Here is a 7969-nt window from a genome sequence, read left to right as displayed (position 1 = left end):
CTGAATTTGTTTTTCAATGTTTTCTAACCACCCATGAACGCAAAAATCAGCTATTGGCCCAGCTCTAGCCATTTCTCACTCTCCGCAACCCGAGCTGTACAATTCCCAGAATCCCTATTCTTCAGAGTCCATAGGACTTACCCGCAGAACTAAGAGTAAGACCTCATAGCGAACCTGCTCCTGTGGTATAAACATCGAGTATCTGATATGACTTTTTCTTTCTGTTTAATTTATATGATCGAGAAAGCTCACCCTTTCATATTATTTTGTATTCAGTTCAGGACAGATTCTCACAGAGGATGCACACACACCACGTTCTCTTTTGGATATGTTACCCTTGTTCTTACTTATTTTGTTGCTCCCTTAACTTAAAATAAAGGCCATTTTCATGGAAATCACCTTTCTCCTCCACCTGCGTGGATACAAACCAGGTGACAATCTACACAACAACCCCTTAGAGAACGTAAAGGGCTGCAGAGGATCAGGAGGGTGCAAGGTGCAAAACTCCCTTTGTTTCAGCCATAGAAATCACACACTTCATACTTGCAACTGCATAACCCAACCAAACCCACCACAAAGCAGAAGGAGACAGATTTGATTCCCCCCTCTTCTTTCCCAATACAAATACATCTATGCTTTCAAAGCGCTATGCAGACAAAACAACACAGGATCGTTTCACGGGACAAGACAAGATGTCACGTGTATTATAACACAATTTGATTTATGACCAATAACTAATATCTAATACCTATGTATACACACACACACACACAGACAAGTGATTTCCATTATGTTTTAGCCTTTGCTTAGGGAGAGCGGGGTCTCTCCTGCACCGCAGCAGCCACTGAGCTGGGGCTGGGAAGGAGGGCCATCTCTCCCCGGCACCCGCTGCCCTGGAGCTGGAGAGAGTTGCGTCTCTTTCCAGCCGGTGCAGCCCTGCACGTCCCAATTTCCCCTCACTCCCCATCTCACTCCACTGCTCCCTCACCTACTCCCTATTCCTCCCAAGGCCACCACCCATCTTACACGTGCATCCTCTCCAGGGTCCAGGCACCTAATTAGGCGCATTGCCCTTCACTGTCTCGTGCGTGGTCACCCAGGCACACTTCTGAAAGGGAACTGTGGAAATGACCCTTCTGAATGGAATCACTATTATAAAAATGGCCTGTTGGACGATGGTGGTGCAGGTTTTGACAGATGAGAGGAAGAGCTTGATTTTTATGGTTTCACACGCAAAGAGTAGCCTTCATCTTTCTAGGCAAATGCCTTTTATTTCACAGGAAAAGAGCAATTCAAGAATGACAAATAGTAAAGTCCCCGTGAAAGAGGGGGCAATTTAATTTCTGTGCCCTTCCATGCTGGGATCTCTTCAGTGCATGGCCAGGGATTTCATCTTGTGAAATGACCCAGTTGTAACACTAACAGCTCCTATGCATTGCAAACATCCATTCTCTTCCTACAGGTCTCAGGACTTGGTTGCTTCTGAAATAGAGATGAGCCCTTCCTGCACAGCCTCCTGCATGGAGATGTTGCTAGTGGCAGCCTCTTGTCCCTGCCCAGCAACCTGGTGAAGCTAGGGAAGAGAGAATGTGCATCCTCCCCTGCCTTATAGTGACATCACACGGGCACCATTGGGCCTTCTACATTCCTCAACTTGTGCCTCCTGAGGATGCTCAGGGCTTGTCTGCACTGGGCCTAGGTCTGCTGGATATGGATAGACTTGCTTAAAGAGGTAACCATAACATGGACACTACCCATTAGACCACATCCCCTGCTGCTGTCAATGGATGTCTCTCCCTGGGAGTCATTGGGCCACATTCACAGATGGTGTAAATCACCTTTGCACTGAGGTTTTTTGGAGGTGGGAGGGATGGGAGTGAAGAGTTTCATGGCGATAGAATAAATTCACATTCCCACAGACTTTAAAGGGTGTTACTGTTCAATCTAGGGGTTGTTCCCATGGAATTTGTTCTGATTGTGCTGCTGATTACATAGGGCTATGGGTTTGGCTACACCTGTTTGGTATGCTTCACAGACAGGAGTCCTCTCGCATTCTATGTTTCATATGTTCGAATAGCTGACTTTTTCCTCTTGTATTTGGGAGAGTGCAGCTTGTGGTGGGGGTGGAATTGTTTGTGTGGATTTTTGTTTTGTTTTGTTGGCTTTTTAAGGTATGCCTTATAATGTATCATTTCAAAACTCATAATTTGCTGATCAGTATTGTCCTGATAAAATACATGTGGCAACATTGTCTGTGAAGTTATAAGATTACATTGTATGGTGTTTTCTGAAAACATCCACTCAATGTGCAGCGATAGTCAAAAAAGTGAACAAACTGTTGGGAATCATTATGAAAGGGATAGATAATAAGACAGAAACTATAATATTGCCTGTATATAGTATCTTGAATACTCCCACATCTTGAATACTGCATGCAGATGTGGTCTCCCCATCTCTAAAGAGACGAATTGGAAAAGGTTCAGAAAAGGGCAACAAAAATGATTAGGGCTATGGAACGGCTTCTGTATGAGGAGAGATGAATAAGACTGGGACTTTCTAGCTTGGAAAATAGATGACTAAGGGGGGGATATGATAGAGGTCTACCAAATCATGACTGGTGGAGAGAAAGTAGATAAGGAAGTGTTATTTACTCCTTCTCATAACACAAGAACTAAGGGCCACAAAATGAAATGAATAGGCAGTAGGTTTAAAACAAACACAAAGAAGTATTTTTTCACACAATGCACAGCCAGCCTGAGAAATCCTTGCCAGAGAATATTGTGAAGGCTAAGCCTACCACAGGGTTCAAAAAAGAACTAGGTACATTCATGGAGGATCGGTCCATCCATGGCTATTAGCCAGGCTGGGCAGGGATGGTGTCCCTAGCCTCTCTTTGCCAGAAGCTGGGAATGAGCGACAGGGGACGGATCACTTGATGATTACCTGTTCTTTCATTCCCTCTGGGGCACCTGGCATTGGCCACTGTCAGAAGACAGGACACTGGTCTAGATGGACCTCTGCTCCAACTCAGTATGGCCATTCTTATGTTCTTAAGTTCTTATTAATACATTTCATACTGAGGTTGGCAAACAGGTCTCTCTTTAACAAAGAAATGTGTGCTCTGCTTAATTTTATATTTAAGCAGGAAACAGAGTTATCAAGCAGGAATTGAAACCAAAGAAGCTCAAAAAGATGAGGAAAAAGCAGCAAGGAAACATCAAAAGGGAGATAGGACTATAAAAAGAAGTGGCAGACATTCCTATGCACCTCTCTCTCTCTCTCTGCCTGTTTATTCACTGCATGTGAAGGGATACAGGAAGCAGCCATTGGACTGGGGAAGGGGTCCTGACCTAAGAAGTTTGGTAGGTGAGACTGCTGAAAGCATGTGGGGATATAACCTTTGCTTTGAATTTCACATTGTTTCTTAAGTTAGGCAGAAGTTGCATTTTAGCTTTATTTTTCTTGTAACCATGTCTGACTTCTATGCCTCATTATTTGTACTCGCTTAAGTTTATTGACTACACAGATAGATTTTATTGTATTGGTTATCTAATCCAGTGTGTTTAAACTGAAGTGTCTGGGAAACTTGCATTCCTTAAGGCGTCCTTCACCTCCATGTTCTTCAGGCTGTAGATGAGGGGGTTCACCATGGGGATCTCCAGCGTGTAAAATGCTGAAACCATTGTGTCTGTGTCCATGGAATAGCTGGAGGTGGGGCGTAAATACATGAAGAGGAGGGTGCCGTGAAACATGACCACTGAGGTCAAGTGGAAAGGGCAGGAGGAGAAGGCTTTGCGCCGGCCCTTGGCGAAGTAGATCTGCAGGATGGTAGAGATGGTATAGACATAGAAGAGGAGGACAGTCACAAGGCTGCTCACGACAATGCAGCACATGAAAGCAAACATCACAATCTCATTGATGCGGATGTCAGAACAGGAGAGCACCACCAGCAGGCAGATGACACAGAAGAAATGTTTGATGATGTTGGAACTCCAAAATGACAGCTGAAATGTACAACATGTGTGTATCATTGAATCCACCAACCCCACAGCGTACACCCCAGCCACCAGCTGTTTACAAAGCTGCCTGGACAGCACATGTGATTTGTAATGTACCTTCACAAAGGAATCCCTCGAATAGCTAAAAAGTCAGTATTGAAGACTAGGAGAGGCATCCTCCATGCAGTTGAATGTAAAGGAGAAGACAGCATTGCTGTATAGAATGAGGGGCTGAGTCGTCATTCTCTTACATACAGGTTTTACACCACTCTTACTCAATTGCCATGTGAGGACAAGATTGTCTAGTGGATTGAGCACTTGCTGCACACTCTGGATTTTGGGGCTCAGTTCCTGGCTCAGCTGCAGACATCCGAGGTCATATAAGGATAGACATATCTCTCTGAGCCTCAGCTTGTCATCTGTAAAACGGGGATAATACAGCCAGAGATGTTGTCAGGATACAAACATTAAAGATTGTGAGGTGATGGGAGGTACTGTGGTGATGAGGCCAGACAAGGACCTGAACACATTCATGAACCTTCGCAGCAGCCTTATAAGGCAGGCAAGAATGATTACCCCCATTCCGAGGTGCGTCAAGTGAGGCAGAAAGAGTTTAGGGCCCTGTCATAAACATAAAGGGAAGGGTAAACCCCTTTAAAATCTCTCCTGGCCAGAGGAAAAATCCCCTCACCTGTAAAGGGTTAAGAAGCTAAAGGTAACCTCGTTGGCACCTGACCAAAATGACCAATGAGGAGACAAGATACTTTCAAAAGCTGGGAGGAAGGAGAAAAACAAAGGGTCTTGTCTGTCTGTGTGATGCTTTTGCCGGAGACAGAACAGGAATGGAGTCTTAGAAACTAGTAAGTAATCTCGCTAGATATGTGTTAGATTATGATTTCTTGAAATGGCTCAGAAAATAGCTGTGCTGAATAGAATGAATATTCTTCTCTGTGTGTCTTTTTGGTAACTTCAGGTTTTGCCTAGAGGGATTCTCTATGTTTTGAATCTAATTACCCTGTAAGGTATTCACCATCCTGATTTTACAGAGATGATTCTTTTTTACTTCTATTAAAAGTCTTCTTGTAAGGAAACTGAATGCTTTTTCATTGTTTTAATATCCAAGGGTTTGGGTCTGTGGTCACCTATGCAAATTAGTGAGGATTTTTACCAAACCTTCCCCAGGAAGTGGGGTGCAAGGGTTGGGAGGATTTTGGGGGAAAAGACATTTCCAAACTACGTTTTTTCAGGAACCCAGATAAAGTTTGGTGGTGGCAGTGGAAGTCCAAGGGTAAAAAAATTTGTACCTTGGGAAAGTTTTAACCTAAGCTGGTAAAAGTAAGCTTAGGAGGTTTTCATGCAGGTCCCGACATCTGTACCCTAGAATTCAGAGTGGGGAAGGAACCTTGACAGGCCCACTCTTCCATAGCTGTCCAAGAGAGACTCATAATTAGCAGATGCCTTTGAGAATGCTGCCTCCGGTTATTCAGAATGCAAAGAGGCAAATATGTTTTATATGCGATGAGAGATTACTTTATTACACACAAATCCATTCATTCTTAAATAGATGTGATAGATATATCAATAGACAGATGTCAGCAGCAAATCAGCAAAGTGAAAATAACACTGATAATATTGTCCCTTTAGATAGATAGATAGATAGATAGATAGATAGATAGATAGATAGATAGAGGGGGGGTCTGGGGATAGATAGATAGATAGATAGATAGATGATACTTCACTCCAGAGTTAACAGATAATTCCACTATCTGTCTATCTACCTACTTTTACTGCAGGTGTCTGCAAACACCAGAGCACTTTATGAGTTCTTTAACATTGTGCATCTTGGTGTTAAAGGGCTAAGGGAGTGGACTGTCCAAACACTCAGCATTGTTGATCTTAGCCTCAGTAAGCAAAGGGCCTTGAAGTTGAAAGGCTCTGTAACCCATTCTACTCATAATCAGGGACATTCACAGGCATTTAAATGTAACCGTTTTGGTGGGACACTTTAAATACTGACCCCCACTCCCCCATTCCTCCAGGCCCTGATGCCTCCCCCACCCCTTTAGCTCCTGTTGCCTCCCTGGGATCCCCACCCATCCTCCCAGCATCCCGCTGCCTCCAGCCCCATTGTCCCGGGCTCCGAACACTTACTGGTGGCTGCGGGCGAGAAAGGGACAGGGCTCCCTGGGCCCCCTTAGCAGAACTCTGCCGCCAGCCCGGCTTCCCCGTTCTGGGTGCCATCTAGTGGGGCTCAGCGGGAGTGCGAGCTGGAGTGCCCTTCCCAGGGACATCTCCAGCCATGGTCAGCCCGACTTCCACCCTGGCAGAAAGGGGGGAAGAGCGGGGGGAGGGAATCTTGGGGCGGAGGCCAGTGCAGAAGCTGCAGGCAGTGGCAGAGATTCTGGGGGTTCCGTGCCCCTGCTTGTCCCATGTTGTGCACGCCCCTGCTCATCATCATCACTTGACACCGTGACCGAGACACAAAATTTACTAGAAGAGGGTGAAACTTTCCACGCATAGTTTTAGCCATGTTTTTTTTGGCCAGGAATCGGGCACCATGTCGGAGGAGGAGATGGTAAAGTGGTCAGGAGCGACTCTTGAAAATGGGAGGGGGCACCAACAGGAAACTGTGGGGTCTTGTGTGGGCCGCTGTGAAAAAAGGGCACCTGACCCAGTTTGTCCCTCCCACACGTCGCCGCTGAAAGTCGTGGTATTGAAATGATTCAATCAACCCAAAATGAATATTTCTTTGGCCGACGTTTTGAATTCACCAATATTTTTGGTGGTTTTTCAGTTTGGGTGAAGCGGAATTTTTTTTTTTCAGCAAACTGAAAAATTAGTTCCGGGTCCAGAGCTATCCACGTCCCATTCACCATGCTCTGAGCTATAACGTTCCCTGAATCCCTGCTCTTCAGAGTCTAGAATATTTTCCAGGAGACCTAAAAGCAAGAACTCACAGTAAACATGGTGATGGGGTGTAAATATGTTGTGTGGGGTATGACTTTTTTCCTGTTTATTTCACTTTTACAAAAAATGCCATCCCGCCTCCCCACCCCCAGATGCCATTTTGCTATTCAGTTCACTGTCCCAGAGGTTTTGGAGGGGTAGCCGGGTTAGTCTGTATCAGTAAAAACAACGAGGAGTCCTTGTGGCACCTTCGAGACTAACAAATTTATTTGGGCATAAGCTTTCATGGGCTATAACCCACTTCATCAGATGCATGCAGTGGAAAATACAGTAGGCAGGTATAAATATACAGCACATCAAAAGATGGGAGTTGCCTTATTGAGTGTGGTGGTCAGTGCCAATGAGGCCAATTCAGTTAGGGTGGATGTGGTCCATTCCCAACATTTATTTACAAGTTGACAAGAAGGGGTGAATATCAACAGAGGGAAAATTACTTTTTGTGGTGCTAACGAGGCCAATTCAATCAAGGTGGATGTAGCCGAGCCCCAGCAGTTGACAAGAAGCTGTGAGTATCAACAGAGGGAAAATTATGTTTTGTAGTGACCCAGCCACTCCCAGTCTTTATTCAGGCCTAATTTGATGGTGTCAAGTTTACAGAATAATTCCAGTTCTACAGTTTCTCGCTGAAGTCTGTTTTTGACGATTTTTTCTTGAAGAATGGCCACTTTTAACTCTGTTATTGAGTGTCCAGGGAGATTGAAGTGCTCTCCTACTGGTTTTTGAATGTTACAATTCTCGATGTCTGATTTGTGTCCATTTATTCTTTTTCATAGAGACTGTCCGGTTTGGCCAATGTCCATGGCAGAGGGGCATTGCTGGCAGTGTCCACAAACAGTGCACTTTATAATGAAACTTTACATTTGTTCTTATGTTTGTTGTTGTTCTCTTAACCTAAAATAAAGGCCATTCTGACTGAAAGCCTCTTTCCATGCTTGGTGCATGGACAATCTCTACAACTGATTTGGACCACACAGAACACATGAAGGACAGCAGAGAACCAGCAC

The sequence above is a fragment of the Natator depressus genome, chromosome 6, assembly GCF_965152275.1.
Source record: "Natator depressus isolate rNatDep1 chromosome 6, rNatDep2.hap1, whole genome shotgun sequence".
Classification (NCBI taxonomy): Eukaryota; Metazoa; Chordata; order Testudines; family Cheloniidae; genus Natator; species Natator depressus.
The sequence above is the reverse complement of the archived record's forward strand: the minus strand, read 5'-3'. Positions refer to the sequence as shown.